We start from the raw sequence: 22,684 nt of genomic DNA on the forward strand, positions 1-22,684 counted from the left end.
TCGTACTCCACATTGGATATGCATCTTCATTTTCTTAGTTTTCTGTCTCTCACTTATATTCTGTAATCCAAAACTGTTTGACTTAATTCAGTGCCTTTTTGTTTGTTTGTTTAATGAGAGGGAAAGGACGTGCATCTTACCTTTGCTTAGTTTGCACATTGAGCTGCTGACCCATTAACCTTCCCTGTATTCTTGAATTTTTGATTGGTAGATTAGATTGCAACAATTCTTCAACTCTCCTCTTCAGAAGGATGGAATTTAGTTATTAATTAAAGACAAATCTGATCCTGGTTTCACCTTGATAATCAAATGCACTCTGGGAGGCCTATTAGAATTAGATTTCAATTGGCTGATTAGGATACTATTGAGACAGGAAATTTTAAAATGCTATACTTAGAAATGGGTCAGGAAAAAAAAGGAAATATATTTCTGTATTGAAGGAAACAAAAGAATCTTAATCAAGAGTTGTTTTCCCTGCTTCTTCCTGAATAATAACTAGGGAACTTCATCAGCAATTAAATCTACTTGATTCTTTTTTTTTTTTTAACTTTTGTATATATGTTTGAAACCTAACTCTGAAAAGCTTGTGAAAACTACCATTATAGAAAACAGTGGTTTTGTGTTATATCACAGACACTAGAGAACAAACACAAAAATAGAGGAATCAGAATGGTTAGAAAGTTGGCAGGTTGTCTAGAACCTTCCATTTTTCTCTGCCTAAGAAGGGAATTGCTACCAGTTGTTAAACTGAACTGATTAGAGATTATTTGTGTTTCCATTAGCCCTGTCCTATTCCTCATTATTGTGGAAATGGTAGATCCTTTGAATAGGCTTATTGAAACACAGATCCTCCAGATACAAGCTGAACTTTCATGATATGGGGTGTCTTGTGATAGTCCTGAGACTAACTTAGTCTCATGCATGTGGGCTAGCTTGTGCAAATTGGGACGTGGAGAGCAAGCCCCACTCACTATCCAGCATCTGCGCCTCAGGGTGGTGTCATTTTATTCTACCTGTTCTCTGCACAGTAACATGTTTAGTGACACAATCCTGTGGTTTTATGAGAAAATGGACTCCTAAAAAACAATCACTTTTACTGTGTTTAAAAATGAAATCTCACAGGAATAAAAAAAGGATAATTTTTATTTAGGTAAAAGGGATTTTGGAAAAATAAAAAGTAGAATATTGAATTTGCTTTTGTTCTGATATGGAAATGACAGATATTCCATAACTTTTATATGCAAACAAAAGAGAGGGGTAGAGAGGGAAAGAGAATGATATTTATAAAATTACCTTTTACTTCAAACAACACAACTGTTTTCAGTCTCCTTAAAAAGGAACTACTGAAATTTGAAAAACAAAAAAATGGTTTCATGAGATTTATAAATAATGTTATTTTTCATATATAGAATATTTATTTGTCTCAAAGGATCACTAAATATTTTCAGTTAAACTTCATATCATAGAGGAAATAGTGTAATTTTTAAATAGTCTTAGTAGACTTGGGGCTTTAGTCAATTATATAACCTTTATGTATGCCAAGTATTTACTGTAATTTTGTACACATGCATGTATTTTTTTTTAAAAAATTTAATTTTGAATTGAGATATAAGTGATTAACCATGTTGTGGTACTTGCAGGTGAATAGAAGGTGAACAGCAAAGGCACTCAGCCATACATATACACGTATCCATCTCCTCAAATTCCCCTCCCATCCAGGCTGCCACATAACACTGAAGCACATATTTTAATTGAAGATATTACAGCTTGTTGTTGTTGTTCAGTCGCTCAGTCGTGTCCAACTCTTTGCAACCCCATGGACTGCAGCAAACCAGACCTCCCTGTCCATCACCAACTCCCAGAGTTTACTCAAACTCATGTCCATTGAGTCGGTGATGACATCCAGCCATCTCATCCTCTGTCGTCCCCTTCTCCTCCCACCTTCAATCTTTCCCAGCATTAGGGTCTTTTTCAATGAGTCAGTTCTTCGCATCAGGTGGCCAAATTATTGGAGTTTCAGCATCATTCCTTCCAAAGAACACCCAGGGCTGATCTCCTTTAGAATGGACTGGTTGGATCTCCTTGCAGTCCAAGGGACTCTCAATAGTCTTCTCCAACACCACAGTTCAAAGGCATCAATTCTTTGGTGCTCAGCTTTCCTTATAGTCCAACTTTCACATCTATACATGACTACTGGAAAAACCATAGCCTTGACTAGATGGACCTTTGTTGACAAAGTAATGTTTCTTGCTTTTTAATATGCTTTCTGGTCATAACTTGTCTTCCAAAGAGTAGGCATCTTTTAATTTCATGGCTGCAGTCACCATCTGCAGTGATTTTGGAGCCCCCCAAAATAAAGTCTGTCACTGTTTCCACTGTTGCCACTAAGTGATGGGACCAGATGCCATGATCTTAGTTTTCTGAATGTTTAGCTTTAAGCCAACTTTTTCATTCTCCTCTTTCACTTTCATCAAGAGGCTCTTTAGTTTTTGCTTCTGCCATCAGGGTGGTGTCATCTGCATATCTGAGGTTATTAAGATTTGTCCCAGCAATCTTGATTCCAATTTGTGCAACAATTATGTTAATACTTTCATATTGCTTGACTGAAACACACCCAAGAGAACTCCACAATAAATTCAGCAGTTTTAAAATAAACTTACATCTTTATCATAATGGCAGATACATTGGCAAATAGTATATTGTTCAATAGCATATTAAGCAAAGGGTAACTTTGATCAATTTATAAAGCTGTGGCTCCCCCTAATAGTTGGTTAGGCCCCCAAATATCTATTGTTTTGGAAAATAAATAAATCTATTGTACCATTTTTGTCATTTGATTATTAAAATTGGTTGGCAATTTTATGTTACTTTGCCTGCATGCTAGTGAGGCAAGCCATCCTACTGAAAAGGAGTTGTGTGTTGGTGAAAACCTATATTAAACAACTCTAATGCCTATTACACAGTGAACTTCTGAAAGCTGTGAGAGTAGCCTATAAGAGGACCTGGCAAGTTTTCCAGCCACATTCTCAAAGATGTGCACAGTGGCCAGCGTGAAAGTCCCTTTACTCATCATGCCATTCACCATGAAATCTGGTTGAGGAGATTTCATCATCTCCACAAAGTTCTTGCTGCTGCAAAAGTTGTTAACTTGTGAACCCTCAATATCTAATGTGGACTTTGCCCACATTCCCTCCAGGATTTTTGTGTTATAATATTATTTTTGTTTTAAAAGTGAGTATGTTTTCTGTTCCAAGCTATCATCAAGTGAATAAATAACCAAGATTTTTCTCCACATGTTTATATCAATAACAGTATTTTTATTCATATTCATAAACAAAAAGGAAAAATCTTGAACTAAATGTACATTTTTTCCAAATGCAACTCTTAAACTTTAGACTCAGATAATCTTGCATAATCTTTCATAAGAACATTATGAGCACACTATGATACAATTACTGCATTGCTAACTCACACAGATCAAAACTGCATGTGTGCATGTCCCCATGTGTGTGTTTGTACTCATTTTTACCTGCTATTATAATACCGTAGAAGTTATTGAATAAGGTACCACAATAAAATTATACACTTTTAAGTAACAACAACAACAAAAAAATTACAAGGAATTCTTAGCAGTCCACAGGTAACCAGAATCTTTAACATGCCTTATTTAGTCAGTGATTTTGATAACTAAATTGAATCAGTTTGCCTATAATATACTTTACTAAACTCAAGAATGGACCAAGTATAAGAATGAAAGTATTGATAAGACAAGAATGGCAAATGTTGACAATTTAAAAAATGATAGAAAGTACTTGGGGACTCATATGCTTCTGCTTATATTTTTAAATTTCCAAAATAAAAACTTTTCCCATCAACCAATTCTATACAGTTTTAGATGATAGTAATCTGTTTGGAAAGACAACACGGAATCATGGAGAAAATGTTTTATGTTTTCAGTACTAAATAGACCTCTATAAGGTTAGACATTCAGCAACACTTAAGCCTGAACTAATAAACAAAAATGAAAGTAATCTAGGAGAGTGTAATGGAGATCGTAGAAGCTAAGTAATGGATACATCAGATAACAGTTTAGTAAATTATAGATAGCATATAAGAATATTAACATTTTCCTTTATTGATTTCTTTGATTACCTGTATGACTGGCATGTTTAGCCCAAACTAGTTTCTGAAAATACCACCTAAATATTAATTAAATTTGTCTCATATACAACTATTAAATATGTCTAATTTTAAGTATAGATTATAGTGCTCAAAGGAAAGTTTATACATAGAAATTTTAAAGCAGGACAGGAAGATGCCAAAATAAATATAGCTAAAAATTATTCTGGTGAGTCTCACAGAATAGAAAGTTATGTGAGGTTATTTGCATAAAAATTAAGACAAAATCTTATGTAAAGAATATTTATAGAGGGACAAATTTAACTCTTGAAAACTGTCTTATTTTCTTTCAGAAATTCACTCCATATTCAAATAATAATGTTGATATTAAATATTCATCAACAGATAATTTATAAGATTGGGTTATTTATTCAAATAATATTATTTTACTTGTGAAACTTAAAACAGAAGCATATTTATGCTAGTTGCACAGATTATAATTTTGTACCCATCTCCTGTAGCTTTAACAAAACATATTAAAATATCTTTTCCCCCCAAAAACTGCATATACAAATAATAGATCTGATTGTTTGTAAAACACTTAGAGAACATTAATGAATTGTTCACATGCTTGTGTTTAAAACACAAACTTGCTAACTAATTTAATTATTATAGTTAACCTGTAACCTAGGCATATAGAGTTTGGATGTGAGTAAAGTGGATGTGACGTGAACTGATCATAGCTATGATAGGCAATTATAACACCTTTATTGTCATCATCTGAAATTATTCATCAGATGCGTTTATTTGATGAGCTAGGGCTTAACAAGTATTGCTTCATAAACTCAATCCAATATGTAAAGATCACATTAATTAAGCAAGATATTGTTAGGTAGTTTTCCATTGTTCAGATGTACCATAGTAAAAGCTTCTTGTTGCTGAACAATTTCCAATCTCACTGAGGAGTAAAATCTGAAACTCTTACCACGGCATATGAACTGTTTAATCTGTCACTTTCCTATTTTTCTGATCTTATGCCACTCTCCAAAATACCCACTACAGGAGATACGAATTTGGGAGTCATCAGCATAGATGATAACAGTGACGTAAGTTAACCTAGGAATGATTGTGGAAAGCAAACAGAAGAGATCCAAGAACTAAGTCCTGAGAACCTTAAACATTTGGAGATCAAGGAGATGAGAGACACCAGCAAAAATGATTGAAAGATTGTGACCTAAAAGAAAAGTAGGTTGCTGGAAGCCAGAGGAAAAAATGTGTTTAAGGAGGAGAGTGACTAGTTGTGTTAAATGTTGCTGCTAAGTCATTTAAGATAAGAGTTGAAAATTAAACTCTGAGTATAGCAATGTGGAGGATTTTGTGAGCCTGTTAACAGAAGTGTCAGTGAAGTGAGAAATATTGATTTGAATCAGTTTAATACATAAAGAATAAGAAATATTTTGATATTGTAGTGGAAAGAGGGAAAATTGCTTAAGCATTGTAAGGGAGACAGATGATGCTGTCTTGGGCTCAGTTACAGAAGTTGACCTTAGTGAGTATAGGAATAGGGCATTCATAGTAGTAGAACAAAAGGTACAGATTATGGGCACAGTTGAAGTTAAATGGATAGACATGGTCCTCCTGTTTTTCTAATGAAACTATTACTTTGTTATATCCTTTATTTTTTATAAAGTTATGTTTTTAGAAGCCTCTCACATATCTCTGAGGAATAGTTCAAGAATGGTAAGGAAGGGACAAAGATATATAGGGGTTTTTGCTGAAAAAAACCCCAAATGTAGTCTAACATTAAAAGGTTACTGTAAGTCACAAAAAACAGACATCTCAAGTTAAAGATTTTACTGCTTTTCTATATATGGAAGATGCAAGAATCTTTGTTTGTTGTTCAGTCACTAAGTCATATCTGACTCTTTGCGACCCTGTGAACTATAGCACAGCATGCTTCCCTGTTTCGCTATCTCCCGAAGTTTGCTGAAACTCATGTGCATTGAGTCAGTGATGCCATCCAACCATCTCATCCTCTGTTACCTCCTTCTCCTCTTGCCCTCAATCATTCCCAGTATCAGGGTGTTTTCCAGTGAGTTGGCTCTTTGCATCAGCTGGCCAAAGTGTTGGAGATTCAGCTTCAGCCTCAGTCCTTCCAATGAATATTGAAAGATAATTTCCCTTAGGATTGCCTGTTTGATTTCCTTGCTGTCCAAGGGACTTTCAAGAGTCTTCTTTAGCACCACAGTTTGAAATCATCAATTCTTTGGTGCTCAGCCTTTTTTATGGTCCAACTCTGATATCAGTACATGACTACTGGAAAAACAATAGCTTTGACTATGAAAACCTTTGTTGGCAAAGTTATGTCTTTGCTTTTCTTAATATGCTGTCTAGGTTTATTACAGTTTTTCTTCTAGGGAGCAAGTGTCTTTTAATTTCACGGCTGCAATCACCATCCACAGCGATTTTGGAGCCAAATAAAATAAAATCTGTCACTGTTTCCATTGTTTCCCCATTTATTTGCCATGAAGTGATGGGACTGGATGCCATGATCTTAGTTTTTTGAATGTTGAGTTTTAATCCAGCTTTTTCACACTCCTCTTTCACCTTCATCAAGAGGCTCTTAGCTTTCTGCCACTAAAGTAGTATCATCTGCATATCTGAGGTTGTTGATGAGTCTGGCCTCATTTAAATTATTCCTTTGAAATGTATCTTAACTATCTATGGCCAGTGTCCTTTTTATTCTCCATCCTGAATTTTCTTCAGGGAACACCAATAGGGGCAGCTGCAGTGTCTGGTGTCTTGATGATCAGCAACATTCCTTGTTTATTGAAATGGGAAATGTCAGGCAAAAGACTATGTCCTCAGATTAAACACACATGCATACACACACATGTTTCTATTATGGCTTTTTAACATTCAATTCTCTGTAAGTTTTAACTAGCAACATGACTGAGGGGGTTTTGCTTAAAATAATGAACCTATAGGCTATAGGCCTAGAGTCCTATGGAAAATTATTCAAATAATCCTAACAATTATACGTAATTAAACAAGAACGCCTTAATTTTGTCAAATTTTGAAAATAGTGCTTGAATATTATTAGCTTGTTCTCTTCAATTGTAATTAATTTTTCTGTTGACTCTGGGTTGCTTCTTCACAATGGAGCTTTGAAATGGAAAGATATTTGCATGGCAGTATATTTGCCCAGCTGTGCTGTAATTGTCGTAAATGTGAGCTGATGGAAGAAAAACAATAAGAGACTTTGTCCACAACCCAGACACTGAAAATGAGACTAGTCAAAGCAAAAATGACATTGAGAGTAAAAGCATAATCCATTCCAAACTGGATAAGTAGGCCGTTTGTATTTAACATGAGATATTCTATCACAAACTATACTGAGGATAACTGTGGTGGCTAAAGGTTAAGGCTTAAAACAAAATCCAGAGAGAATTTCAAATTATCACACTTTTAATTCCTTCTATGGTATAGATTAATTTTATGTCTATTACTTTTATTTTTTTCTTCTTTAAAAGGAAAGAAAAAAACTGAGGTTTCTTTTAGATAAAAAATCTAGATGAAAAATAATATTCTTTTTTATAATCACTTTTAAAATTGAAGTATATTTAATATGCAATGTTGTGTTAGGTATACAGGTATATAACAAAGTGTATACAACAAAGTGATTCAGTTATATATATATATATATTATATATTCTTTTTTTCAAGTAATTTTCCATTATATGTTATTATAAGACATTAATTTTAGTTCCCTTGCTATACAGTGTATTCTTATTTACCCATTTCACATATAATACTGTATATATGTTAATCTCAAATTCCTAATTTATCTCTCCTCCTCCCCTTGCTATACCCTTTGTTGTTGTTCAGTTACTCAGTTGTGTCTGACTCTGCAGCCCCGTGGACTGTAGCACACCAGGCTTCCCTGTCCTCCACTGCTTCCCAAAGTTTATTCAAACTCCTGTCCATTGAATTGGTGATGCCATCCAATCATCTCAGCCTCCGTTGTCCCCTTCTCCTCCTGCCTTCTATCTTTCCCAGCATCAGGGTCTTCTAAAATGAGTCAGCTGTTTGCATCAGATGGCCAACATATTGGAGCTTCAGCTTCAGCACCAGTCCTTCCAATGAATATTCAGGAACAATTTCCTTTACGATGGACTGCTTGAATCTCCTTGCAGTCCAAGAGACTCTCAAGAGCCTTCTCCAACACCACAGTTCAAAAGCATCAGTTCTTTGGCGCTCAGCCTTTTTTATGGTCTAACTCTCATATCCATATGTGACTACTGGAAAAACCATAGCTTTGACTGTATGGACCTTTGTTGGCAAAGTAATGTCTCTGCTTTTTAATAAGCTGTCTAGGATGGTCATAGATTTCTTCCAAGGAGGAAGCATCTTTTAATTTCATGGTGGTAGTCACCATCTGCAGTGATTTTGGAGCCCCCCAAAATAAAGTCTGTCACTGTTTCCATTATTTTCCCATCTATGTGCCATGAAGTGATGGGACCAGATGCTGTGATCTTGGTTTTTTGAATGTTAAGTTTTAAGCCAGCTTTTTCACTCTCCTCTCTCACCTTCATTAAGAGGTTCTTAATTTCTCTTTGCTGTCTGCCATTAAAGTGGTGTCATCTGCATATTTGAGTTTATTTATAATTCCCCCAGCACTCTTGATTCTAACTTGAGCTTTATTCAGGCATTTTGCCTGATATACTCTGCATATAACTTAAATAAGCAAGGTGAAAATATATAGCCTTGACCTTTCTTGATTTTCAACCAGTCTCTTGGTCTATGTCTGGTTCTAATTGTTGCTTCTTTACTTGCATACAGGTTTCTTAGAAGGCAGGTCAGGTGGTCTGATATTCCTGTCTCTAAGACTCTTCCACAGTTTATTGTGATCTACACAAAGGCTTTAGTGTAATCAATGAAGCAGAAGTAGATGTTTTTTTCTCAAATTATCTTGCTTCTCCTATGATCCAGTGGATGTTTGCAATTTGACCTCTGGTTCCTCTGCCTTTTCTATATTCAGCTTGTACATCTGGAAGTTCTCAGTTAACCTGCTGTTGAAACCTATCTTGAAGGATTTTGAGCATTTGTCTTCTATGTCTGTGAGTCTGTTTCTGTTTTGTAAATAAGTTATTTTGTATCATATTTTTAGATTTCACATGTAAGTGAAAAATATATCATATATTTGTCTTTCCTTGTCTGACTTGCTTCCCTTAATATGAATGTAGGTCCATCCATGTTGTTGCAAATAGCATTAGTTCATTCTTTTTTATGGCTGAATAATATTCTACACACACACACACACACACACACACACACACACACCCCCACACCCACACCCACACTATATCTTGATCCATTCATCTTTCACTGGTCATTTAGATTGCTTCCATGTCTTGGCTATTGTAAATAGTACTATTATGAGCATTGGGATGCATGTATCTTTTGAATATACAGTATTTTCTAAATATATACCCATGAGTGTGACTACTAGATCAGATGGTAGTTACATTTTTTGTTTTTTAAGCAATCTCCATACTATTCTCCATAATGGCTGTACCAACATTCCTACCAACAGTGTAGGATGATTTCTTTTTGTCCACCCCCTCTGGAGTATTTATTATTTTTAGATTTTTTGATGGCCATTCTGACCAATGTGAGGTGATACCTCAGTATAGTTTTGATTCACATTTCTCTAAAAATTGAGTTATATTGAACATCTTACCATGTGCCTATTGATCATCTGTATGTCTTCTTGGAGAAATGTCTATTTAAGTCTTCTTCCAAATTTTATTTCTTAATTGTTAGAATTATGACAAACTTTACATTAGATATGATATTAAAATAACAGCTTTTTTAAAGGATATATTTTCAAAAAATGTGGTCATTTTGTATCGGATATACAATTCAAATAATTACCCACCTGATACCTCCATAGCACCCTTTAAGTGTTAGCTTTCTCTAATGCGGAAAATTGGTATCCCCTTGGGAATTTAGAAACAAAACAAAAATTCTAGACCAGATTTTCATTTAATTGGTCTACCATAGGGCCTAGACATTAGTATTTTTAAAACTCCTCCCCCAGCCCAGATGGTTCTGATGTGCAACATGAATTTGGAGAAAATTTGCTTCTAAATTCATTCATATCTCAGCTGCTCTTCATAATGCTCTAAATTATTGGGCCTCTGCTTATTTAGTTTCTTGGTATTGTCTTAAATTTCAAGGTTACCTCTAAATACCAAGCTTTCCTCAGCACCATGGCAATGTGTAGAAAGACTACTTTATCCATCCATGTTTCCACCCCCCCCCCCCGCAAAAAAAAACAAAACAAAGTGGATTTATTTGAAATTTCTAAAGGGAGTTAACATGTAAAACAAAAAGAGTATAATCTGTTCCTAGAAAGAAAGACAATGTATAAACTGTTCAGAGATGATATATTTATGGATGAACCTGAATTTCAAACTTTGCTTTCATGTGGTGATTTTATCCCCCTTTTCAACTGGATACTAGATCTTTTCAGATTTCTGGAGCATAAATACTATCTGTTCCATTTGTATATTTAAATTCCCATCAGTGTTTTTTTTTTTTTTTCCCTGTGATTCATTCTCCTACTTCTGCCCAGGCAGTCCATAGTATGCAATATTTTTCAGAAATATTGTGCTTCATAATTAAATAACTCCTGAATACAAGCACAGGTGACTGCAATATTTAGAAATAGGATTAGCTGAGTTACAGAGACCTAGAATATAATTGCTTAAATAGTATCATCGTTCATTTCTTTCTCCTATAAATATATAGATATATGACAACTGGGCTTCCCTGGTAGCACAGCTGGTAAAGAATCTGCCTGCAGTGCAGGAGACCCTGGTTTGATTCCTGGGTCAGGAAGTTCTCCTGGAGAAGGGATAGGCTACCCACTCCAGTATGCTTGGGCTTCCAAGGTGGCTCAGATGGTAAAGAATCTGCCTGCAGTGTGGAAGACCTGGGTTCGATCCCTGGACTGGTAAGATCCCCTGGAGGAGGGCATGGCAAACCACTCCAATATTCTTGCCTGGAGAATCCCCATGGACAGAGGAGCCTCATGGGGCTACAGTCCATGGGGTTGCAAAGAATTGGACATAACTGAGCAATAAAGCACCTATGACAACTACAAGTTCTCTGGGACCCAAACAACTTGTCACTTTCTGTCTTCTGTATTTAGGAAACAGCGTTTAATGCATGACCCACAACGAAATTCTAGTCATTATATTCAGCAGGATGGAAGAAAAGAATACTTTTGCCTAATGGAACTTCTACTTGCCTTCAGTTTTCAAGTATTTGATTTCATGCCCACAAGAAAAGTTGGAAAATGTAGTCTTTATTGCAACTAATAAGACATCCAGATCAAAGAAAATGAGAATTCTTTGAGAAAGGAAATAGTTGCTAACATAAGCAGCTAGGGGTCTTTGTTCCAGAAAATTCAGCATAGCAAGCTAAAATAGGATTTGAAATTAAGGGTAAGCAAAAGATTTAGAGTAGATTTTGATTCTATGAAGCCAGTGTCCTTCAAGGCATCTCTACCATAGTAGGGTGAAAGTGTACATGGGAGAGAGGATGTATGCCGCTCAGGGCCCCCATTAGGACCCAGGAACTTATTTCCCCAAGTATTAGGAATCTGTTGTCTATGGATTGCTTGCAGCTAAGTCCTTCTTTGGGGCTTTTCTTTGACTAAATGGAGTTGCCTCACCCACAGGTAGATCCCTGGCTCTGTTGACAGTGCATGTCTGAAAATTAGTGACCGTAGAGGTAAAAAGATCTGCCAGATGCTTCAATTCTGGACAACTCTGACACACCATCCAGGCTCCCAAGTTCCATGGTGGGATGGACTGAGGCCACTGTTGCATTTTCATTTCATTGAAGATTCTCCTTCTATACAATCCTGAATTTCTCACTTCCTCCTAGGTATTTTCTTTGAAAGCACTCAGTAAACCTATGCATGTGAATCTCTGTTACAGAGATGTTTCCAGGAACCAAGTCGAGGAGAGTTGATACCAGGACTGGTCTTAGCTGGTTCATCAGCATGACAGGCATGAGGGCTTCATGTAGACAGACACTGGAGTACTACTAGCCTGTGACATGCTGTATCGGTACCACTGAAATGATACATTTCCTCTGAGAAGAACTGAAATGGCACATTCTTAGAAGGGAATGTACTGAAAAGTGCAATGTATCATACTTTTGAGAAGTTTTGGAAAAGAAGAAATTTTAAGGACTGTGGAATCATTGACAGTCACTGGAAACTTATCAGTGTATTAGGGAAAAGACAGTAAAAATCTGAGGGCAACTACTTATCAATTTAAGGTGATGTTAAAACTCACAGATTCTCCTTACCAGCATGTACAGAGTTTTTCAGCTTCTCTAGCAAGAAGACAGAACAATCTGAGGACCAGGCCCAGGACTTAAATATGTAAGGAAAGTAGAAATCCTAATTCTCATCTGTATCACTTCTGTTATGCCAAGGCCAGGTTCCTAATAAATTCTGACTCTTGGGACAAATATATTTGGATCAATTCAGTTCAGTCGCTCAGTCGTGTCTGACTCTTTGCTACCCCATGGACTGCAGCACTCCAGGCCTCCCTGTCCATCACTAATTCCCAGAGTTTACTCAAACTCATGTCCATTGACTCAGTGATGCCATCCAATCATCTCATCATATTTGGATAGATGAACTAAAAAATCATATAATTCCAGTTATCTCTAAACTCTGTAGGCCAGTCAAGATGATTAACCTATATTAAAGGTTAGTATTCCCCCTTGTTTAAAGACAGTACAGATGTCTCCTCAGCTTTCTATTCTCTGCTCCTGTGTTATAGCCCTTCTCTACCCCTCACCTCATCTCCCAGGCATAATACAAATAACTGGGATCAAGTTAAAATGTAGCATGGCTGGAGAAGTGCTGATCTGTCAAGGGAATAAATGGAAAACATACTAAATTTGCTAAACGTCCTAGCAAACACATATGATGAGAACCAGGAAAGTATGAATGAATCTGGATTGCGAAGATTCTAGCTTAAGGGAGGTGAAACTTAAAGTTGAATAGGGAAGAGAGTGTTAAAATGAGAGCACCCTTTCATGATATAAAAGTTAATAACTTTATTTCCAAAGGACCTTAGGAAATGATGCTAATATGTTACTAAGGTATCTCTTGAAAGCTTGGTAAAAGAGATGGCCCAAATTAAGTGAAGTAGTGTTGTGTGATAGACAAAGATGAAGAGATCAAAAGTCTCAGAGTATGGGTAGGCTAGAGTAGATATTAGGGTTGGAGAAGTCATCATTGGCTTCTTATATCAGTGAAGAACCAAAGGATCCTTCATTTACCAATGTGATAAGAGAACGAGCACTGTTGAGATGCACATGAGGAACTGTTCAGGTCAGAATTGACCATAAGAAATACTGTTACAGAATGAGGCTTTCTAACAGTAGTGGGATTAATAGGATTTGAAAATAATAGACACCATATTGAGTTGCTGAATCATCAGAAGCAATGTGATCATAGTTACTGTAAAGGGTGACAAAATGGCATTGAGTTGAAGGTATACTGATTTTCAGAAGGCTGTGGATACAAATGTAATTAATAGGACACAATGCTCTTAAGAGCAGAATAGATGGGCAGCCAATAAGAATATTGGGCATTCAGAATTCTAAAGACAGCCACTCCAATAGAAATACATAAGACTTTTTTCAATTTCTTGACCTAATATGATTCTGTGACTCAGAAACCACTGTCCGAAGAAGAAGCAGAATCCCCTTGAGAAAGGACTCTAGGATACCCCAAAGAATATATAGTAATAATTCCCCAAGGCGTTTTCAAAAGTACCTATGACAGTGCATGCAGATAACTTTATAATACAGGTCAAGGACTGATGTGTACATCATCTAAGTTGACATTAATACTTGGACTTGAGGCATCAGTATGATCTCCTTTTACCTCCATTAGAGTGAAGTTGGATGGAGTATAGATAATAAATAGAGTCCTGACTCTGGCCTGGCTCTCAGTGATTATACTGGGGTCTGTGAACTCATGTGGAAGTAATTTCCTGGTCTTCAAATATGTAATTCAGTGAATATACTTGGTAGTTGGCAGAACCCCTGCAATGGTCCATTAGCTTTTAAGAGTTGTTATAGTGTGATGAGCCAAGAGGAGGCAGCTGAAACAATCCCTTCTCCTGGCCAAGATAATACAAATCAATATCAATTTCCAGGGGACATAGCAGAGATTAGTTCCCTCCTAAATTATCTAAAGGATGCAAAGAGTTGGTCCTCATAATATTCTCATTCAATTCATAATCTAGCATCTACAGAAGAAAATGGATCTTGGCAAATGACAAGCTGATAGCTGACTATCACAAACTCAACCAAATAGTTGCCCTGGTTGTAGCTACTATGTCAAATATAGGACCTCTGTGAGAGAAGATTAACTCAGGTATGTGGTCATGATCAAGTAAAAATGTTTTATTCATCCTTTTCAAGAGAAATAATCAAAAACAGTTTATATTTATGTGGAACAAACAAGAAAATGTATTTAGCATGTGCTCCAAGGTTATGTCAAGTCTTATGCCTTAACTCAGAAGTGGCCTGGACCATCTGGACATTTCTTAGAAGACAAAGCTGGTCTACTATTTTGATGACATTAGGTTAATTAAACAAGATGAGCAAGACATGCCAAGTATATTAGAGCTTTTGGTAAGTTGTGTGTATGCTTCAGAAGTGAGAGAACCCTATATTGTTTCAAGGCCCTGAAGTTTTTAGTGGTCTAGGGGCCAGGGGCATTCCAGGAAAACCTCCCCTCAAAAGGGCAAAATTATTGCACACCTAAGAGGTAAGCAAAACACTTGGAAGTCCTCATCAAATTCCGGAAGTAGCCTATGCCTCACTTCAGAATTTGAGAATATAGCTCCTATTCCTTCCCACTGCAGTCATGACAATCAAACGTCTTCAGACATGGCCCAATGTCTCCTGGAAGGCAGAATTTTCCCTGATTGAGAACCATCGCTCTAGAGATATCTGTAGTGGGGAAAAGCACTATGTGGGTTTAGGACAAACATCAAATCATAAGATAGACCTGTGGGGGTTGAGTATGAAGACATGCTGTCTGCAGCAGAGATATACACCATTTAAAAGAGACCCCTACTGAAAAAGACTCTAAGCAGTAAATATCATGATGATCAACATTCATGTTGATATATGGCAGAAACCAACACTACTGTAAAGAAATTATCTTTCAATTAAAAATAAATACATTTTAAAAAATAACTAAAAAAAAAAAAATCAAACCACCACGAACCCAGAACTTTTGATCTGGGTGTGACGGATCCACAAAATTATGAGATTTGACTGAGATGAGATACATGTGGGGTCAAAAGGCATTAGAACAATGAGCTGCACGAATATTCCAAACCCTATGTTATCCACCACTATTCTTCTGTACCTCTTCCTCAACTCATTCTATGGCCACGAGGGGAACTACTCATAACCAGCTGATGGAGGAGGAAGAAAGTGGAAATTGGTTAATAGATTAGTTTGTTCAGTAAATACGAGCAGAAAGTGAATTGCTGCTGCACTGCAGTCCTACTTAGGAATAGAACTGAATAGGACTAAAATGGTCAATGCATATTTAACATAGTTACTAAAGCAATTTAATTTGAGAAAAAGTTTTTTCATCAGATACTCCAGGGAAACTATAGCCATTACTTGATAACACATATGAAATTAACTCAAAATGAATCATAAACATAAAATCTAGATCTACAAAATCTCTAAAGAAAATATGTGACATCTTTATCATCTTTAGGGAAGCAATATTTCTTATATAAAACATAAAAAGCACAAATGATAAAATAAAATTAAACATTATGAAAATTAAGAACATCTACTCTTTAAAATATTTCATCCTAAGATGAAAAGACAAGCAACAAAGACAAATATTTACAACAGTTATATCTGACAAAGAATCTGATATCTGCATATAAAAAGAATGCTTGCAATTTGATAGTAAGAAAACAAATTGCAATAAATAAATGGGTAAAAGATTTAAACAAATCTTTCAAAAAGAAAGATATATTTGTTGAATAAACATATAAAATATATTAAGAATAATTTTTCATCAGAAAAATGCAAATTAGTTATCACAGTACCTTCATCAGAATGGCTCAAATTAAAAGGCTAATGCTGTCAAAAGCTGATAGGATGTGGGGCATTTGGAACTACATTTTATATTGGGGAAGTTATAAAGTAGTAAAAGTGCTTTCAAAACCACTTTGGAAATTTTGTTATATGTACTTATAATAGAGCCACTAATTATCTTCTACTTGTTTAAACAAGAGAAGCAAAAACATGTTTCAAAGAAATACTTGTGCATGAATATTTATGACAACTTTATTCTCAAAATCCAAAACTGGGAACAACCTACATGTTCATTCAGTGACTGTATTAAGAATGTATTAATGCAGTTAAATGTTACCCAGGAAAAAAGCAATTACTGGTACGTAAACAGCACAGATGAATCTCCAAATCATCTTGCTTAGTAAAAAGGGTCAGACATAAAACAGAAGATGTTATAGGGTTTCACTTATACAAAATCCTAGAGCACTACTTAAGATGGATAATTCATCTAGTGGTTAAATGTAAAAATACAATACTTCCAGAGGAAAATATAAACAATGGTTATACAAATTCTATTTCTTATGATTCCTTCCCTGAGTGTTTCTATATGTGTTTTTGATCTCTGTTAGTTGGTGAGTTTCTTGATAACAGGAAAACTTAATGTATGCTTCTCTCATTGTCCACTAACTTGCCTAATATAATCCTATACTGATATTGATGATCACTAGAAACTTTTAGTTGGGTTAATTTGCTTTACATACTATCAGATCAGATCAGATCAGTCGCTCAGTCGTGTACGACTCTTTGCGACCCCATGAATCGCAGCACGCCAGGCCTCCCTGTCCATCACCAACTCACGGAGTTCACTCAGACTCACGTCCATCGAGTCAGTGATGCCATCCAGCCATCTCATCCTCTGTCCTCCCCTTCTCCTCCTGCCCCCAATCCCTCCCAGCATCAGAGTCTTTTCCAATGAGTCAACTCTTTGCATGAGGTGGCCAAAGTACTGGAGTTTCAGCTTTAGCATCATTCCTTCCAAAGAAATCCCAGGGCTGATCTCCTTCAAAATGGACTGGTTGGATCTCCTTGCAGTCCAAGGGACTCTCAAGAGTCTTCTCCAACACCACAGTTCAAAAGCATCAATTCTTCGGTGCTCAGCCTTCTTCACAGTCCAACTCTCACATCCATACATGACCACAGGAAAAACCATAGCCTTGACTAGATGAACCTTTGTTGGCAAAGTAATGTCTCTGCTTTTGAATATGCTATCTATGTTGGTCATAACTTTCCTTCCAAGGAGTAAGCGTCTTTTAATTTCATGGCTGCAGTCACCATCTGCAGTGATTTTAGAGCCCCGAAAAATAAAGTCTGACACTGTTTCCACTGTTTCCCCATCTATTTCCCATGAAGTGATGGGACCAGATGCCATGATCTTCATTTTCTGAATGTTGAGCTTTAAGCCAACTTTTTCACTCTCCTCTTTCACTTTCATCAAGGCTTTTGAGTTCCTCTTCACTTTCTGACATAAGGGTGGTGTCATCTGCATATCTGAAGTGATTGATATTTCTCCCAGCAATCTTGATTCCAGCTTGTGTTTCTTCCAGTCCAGCGTTTCTCATGATATACTCTGCATATAAGTTAAATAAACAGGGTGACAATATACAGCCTTGATGTACTCCTTTTCCTATTTGAAACCAGTCTGTTGTTCCATGTCCAGTTCTAACTGTTGCTTCCTGACCTGCATGCAAATTTCTCAAGAGGCAGATCAGGTGGTCTGGTATTCCCATCTCTTTCAGAATTTTCCACATTTTATTGTGATCCACACAGTCAAAGGCTTTGGCATAGTCAATAAAGCAGAAATAGATGCTTTTCTGGAACTCTCTTGCTTTCTCCTTGATCCAGAGCATGTTGGCAATTTGATCTCTGGTTCCTCTACCTTTTCTAAAACCAGCTTGAACATCAGGAAGTTCATGGTTCACGTATTGCTGAAGGCTGGCTTGGAGAATTTTGAGCATTACTTTACTAGCGTGTGAGATGAGTGCAATTGTGCAGTACTTTGAACATTCTTTGACATTGCCTTTCTTTGGGATTGGAATGAAAACTGACCTTTTCCAGTCCTGTGGCCACTGCTGCATTTTCCAAATTTGCTGGCATATTGAGTGCATCACTTTCACAGCATCATCTTTCAGGATTTGAAAGAGCTCAACTGGAATTCCATCACCTCCACTAGTTTTGTTCATAGTGATGCTTCCTAAGGCCCACTTGACTTCACATTCCAGGATGTCTGGCTCTAGGTCAGTGATCACACCATCGTGATTATCTGGGTTGTGAAGATCTTTTTTGTACAGTTCTTCTGTGTATTCTTGCCATCTCTTCTTAATATCTTCTGCTTCTGTCAGGTCCATACCATTTCTGTCCTTTATTGAGCCCATCTTTGCATGAAATGTTCCTTTGGTATCTCTGATTTTCTTGGAGATCCCTAGTCTTTCCCATTCTGTTGTTTTCCTCTATTTCGTTGCAATGATCACTGAAGAAGGCTTTCTTATCTCTTCTTGCTATTCTCTGGAACTCTGCATTCAGATGTTTATGTCTTTGCTTTTCTCCTTTGCTTTTCACTTCTCTTCTTTTCACAGCTATTTGTAAGGCATCCCCAGACAGCCATTTTGCTTTTTTGCATTTCTTTTCCATGGGGATGGTCTTGATCCCTGTCTCCTATACAATGTCACAAACCTCATTCCATAGTTCATCAGGCACTCTATCTATCAGATCTAGGCCCTTAAATCTATTTCTCACTTCCACTGTATAATCATAAGGGATTTGATTTAGGTCATACCTGAATGGTCTAGTGGTTTTCCCTACTTTCTTCAATTTCAGTCTGAATTTGGCAATAAGGAGTTCATGGTCTGAGCCACAGTCAGCTCCTGGTCTTGTTTTTGCTGACTGTATAGAGCTTCTCCATCTTTGGCTGCAAAGAATATAATCAATCTGATTTCGGTGTTGACCATCTGGTGATGTCCATGTATAGAGTCTTCTCCTGTGTTGTTGGAAGAGGGTGTTTGTTATGACCAGTGCATTTTCTTGGCAAAACTCTATTAGTCTTTGCCCTGCTTCATTCCGTATTCCAAGGCCAAATTTGCCTGTTACTCCAGGTGTTTCTTGACTTCCTACTTTTGCATTCCAGTCCCCTATAATAAAAAGGACATCTATCCCCAAAATATTCCATGCTTCTTTTAACAGATGTTAATTTTCTTTCAATTTGGGAATATTATTAAGTGCAAAGAGGAGATTAACTGTTACATTAGCGACCATTTAGCAGGAGAGCAGAAGGTAGAAGTTAGGTGTTAGTGAGGTATAATTTTAGCTCACAGTGTGAGTGTTAATTGAATGTTATTGCTAATACCACAGTTATAACAGTAAATTCACTTGTTAAGTGTAGAAACAATGTGATTAGGAAGCCAAAGCAGTGAATTAAAACAGGCAGGTAATGGAGGGTCTTGTTAGAACACAATCATTTTTTTTCCCCAAAAAAACTAAAATTGAATGTTCTAAGCCCCAGAAAAGGAGGTAAAATATTTGTTGTGTTCAAGTTAACTGTTTTAAACTTTACGTTGGAAGAGAATATTGGAGTTAAGTCAAGTATATATTATTAAATATTGAATGCATTTTCTCTGTGAAAGGCAATTACCACTCATATCTGTTGATTGAAATATTCTAGTACTTGATTAGTCCTGAAATTTTTGACTCAAGTTTATTATTTTAAATGCTTGTTTTGATGGATCATCTCCTAGTGGAATAAGTTTATATGAGTATAAACTCATATAGATGAATATAGTTTTCATTCATATTAACCCCATGCTGCTGCTGCTGCTAAGTCGCTTCAGTTGTGTCCAACTCTGTGTGACCCCATAGACGGCAGCCCACTAGGCTCCCCCATCCCTGGGATTCTCCAGGCAAGAACACTGGAGTGGGTTGCCATTTCCTTCTCCAATGCATGAAAGTGAAAAGTGAAAGTGAAGTCGCTCAGTCGTGTCCAACTCCTAATGACCCCATGGACTGCAGCTCACCAGGCCCCTCCGTCCATGGGATTTTCCAGGCAAGAGTACTGGAGTGGGGTGCCATTGCCTTCTCCTATTAACCCCATATTTGTTGATAAAAATTGAGGAGATACTGCTCAATTTGAAATAATGGACTCCTTCATAAAATAGAAATTAAGGTAAATGTAAAGAATTTTATCAATGGATAAGAATTATGAAATAAAATCCAGAAAACATGCCTTGTTTATTTTACCAGTTACATATGAAACCATGATGATTATATACACTTTCTGGTTTCTATTCTGTTCTCCCTATTTCTAGGTATAGGGTGTTAATAGTGTTTTCATATGTCATGTAGAAGTCAGAATTAGTAATGTTTTAGCATATGTGGGAGTCATATGTATGGTCATGCTTGAAGAATTTGCCTGCCAAAGCAAATGTGGAAATTCGGTATTCTCTCTTAACCGTATCAGATCAGATCAGATCAGTCGATCAGTTGTGTCCGACTCTTTGCGACCCCATGAATCACAGCATGCCAGGCCTCCCTGTCCATCACCAACTCACGGAGTTCACTCAGACTCAAATCCATTGAGTCAGTGATGCCATCCAGCCATCTCATCCTCTGTCGTCCCCTTCTCCTCCTGCCCCCAATCCCTCCCAGCATCAGAGTCTTTTCCAATGAGTCAACTCTTCGCATGAGGTGGCCAAAGTACTGGAGTTTCAGCTTTAGCATCAGTCCTTCCAAAGAAATCCCAGGGCTGATCTCCTTCAAAATGGACTGGTTGGATCTCCTTGCAGTCCAAGAGACTCTCAAGAGTCTTCTCCAACACCACAGTTCAAAAGCATCAATTCTTCAGCGCTCAGCCTTCTTCACAGTCCAACTCTCACATCCATACATGACCACAGGAAAAACCTTAGCCTTGACTAGATGAACATTTACTAGTATAAAAAACTCATTATTACTTGATTCAAAAGGAGAGGTTCTCTGCACATAAAAGCTAGAATCAGAATATCACTAGAGATGAGCACTTCTTTTTGTGGATGTAGAAGAGACTAAAACTAACAAATCTCTCTTTCATGCTCCATCACCTCTTTTCTGTCTTTCTTTTGTTCATTCTCTTTCTCATCTTCCTCTTTCTTGCATAATTAGAAAATGAATTTGAGATAGCAATGAAAATTACTTAATATAAAATTATCAAAATAAATGGTTGATGGAATGCAGTAGAGGGAAAGTAAACACAGTTCTATTATAAAGATGGTAGGGAACTAACAAACTTTAATGTGTATCGCAGTAACCAGAAATACTAACAAGATACTATTCCCCATTAATGCATTTAGAGCTCCTTCATTTTCTACACATGTATTCAAAGTGATGTTGACTGACTCGTGTTTGGAGTGATGTAATGTCATTACTTTGCCAACAAAGGTTCGTCTAGTCAAGGCTATGGTTTTTCCTGTGGTCATGTATGGATGTGAGAGTTGGACTGTGAAGAAGGCTGAGCACCGAAGAATTGAGGCTTTTGAACTGTGGTGTTGGAGAAGACTCTTGAGAGTCCCTTGGACTGCAAGGAGATCCAACCAGTCCATTTTGAAGGAGATCAGCCCTGGGATTTCTTTGGAAGGACTGATGCTAAAGCTGAAACTCCAGTACTTTGGCCACCTCATGCAAAGAGTTGACTCATTGGAAAAGACTCTGATGCTGGGAGGGATTGGGGGCAGGAGGAGAAGGGGACGACAGAGGATGAGATGGCTGGATGGCATCACTGACTCGATGGACGTGAGTCTGGGTGAACTCCGGGAGTTGGTGATGGGCAGGGAGGCCTGGCGTGCTGCGATTCATGGGGTATCAAAGAGTCGGACATGACTGAGCGACTGATGTGATCTGAATGTCAATTCACTCAGTAAAGAGGAAAGATATATGTGAGAGGGGGACGTAATAGGTGGAAAAACTAATTTTCTGTGTTTCAGACCCTAATTTCCACAAAATAAAATATTTATAACATTTTTAGAATAGTTTGAAGTTCTCTGGGTGCTATAGCAGCCTATATGACTGAAAGTTTTTTTTTTTTTTTTTTAACATTCTTTAAGATACCATTTAATTGCTGTTTTAGAAGTTAGAATTCTATACAGATCACAAGTGGAACAAATACTTTGAGTATGATCCCAAATTTAGATTTTGAGCCCCTGAAGAGCTTGAATTGAATCAAGTCTTAATTCCTTCTCATCACTAGCACAGGACTTAGATATAATAATGTGAAATAAATGTTGGTTTGAAAAATGCAACAGACTCCTTGTTTTGTTTAGTTTATTCTCTCATAAATGCAAACTGGGTACTACATACAGATACTTAAAAGTTGTTAGATTCTTCCTGG

At 36.8% G+C, this 22,684-nt stretch overlaps 1 pseudogene; it reads left to right on the forward strand.

Moving 5' to 3' along the window:
• The window catches only part of LOC100137929 (E3 ubiquitin-protein ligase RNF135-like), a 122,057-nt pseudogene that overhangs the window by 43,902 nt on the left and 55,471 nt on the right, over window positions 1–22,684 (forward strand).

The sequence above is a fragment of the Bos taurus genome, chromosome 1 (genome assembly GCF_002263795.3).
Source record: "Bos taurus isolate L1 Dominette 01449 registration number 42190680 breed Hereford chromosome 1, ARS-UCD2.0, whole genome shotgun sequence".
NCBI classification, from domain to species: domain Eukaryota; kingdom Metazoa; phylum Chordata; class Mammalia; order Artiodactyla; family Bovidae; genus Bos; species Bos taurus.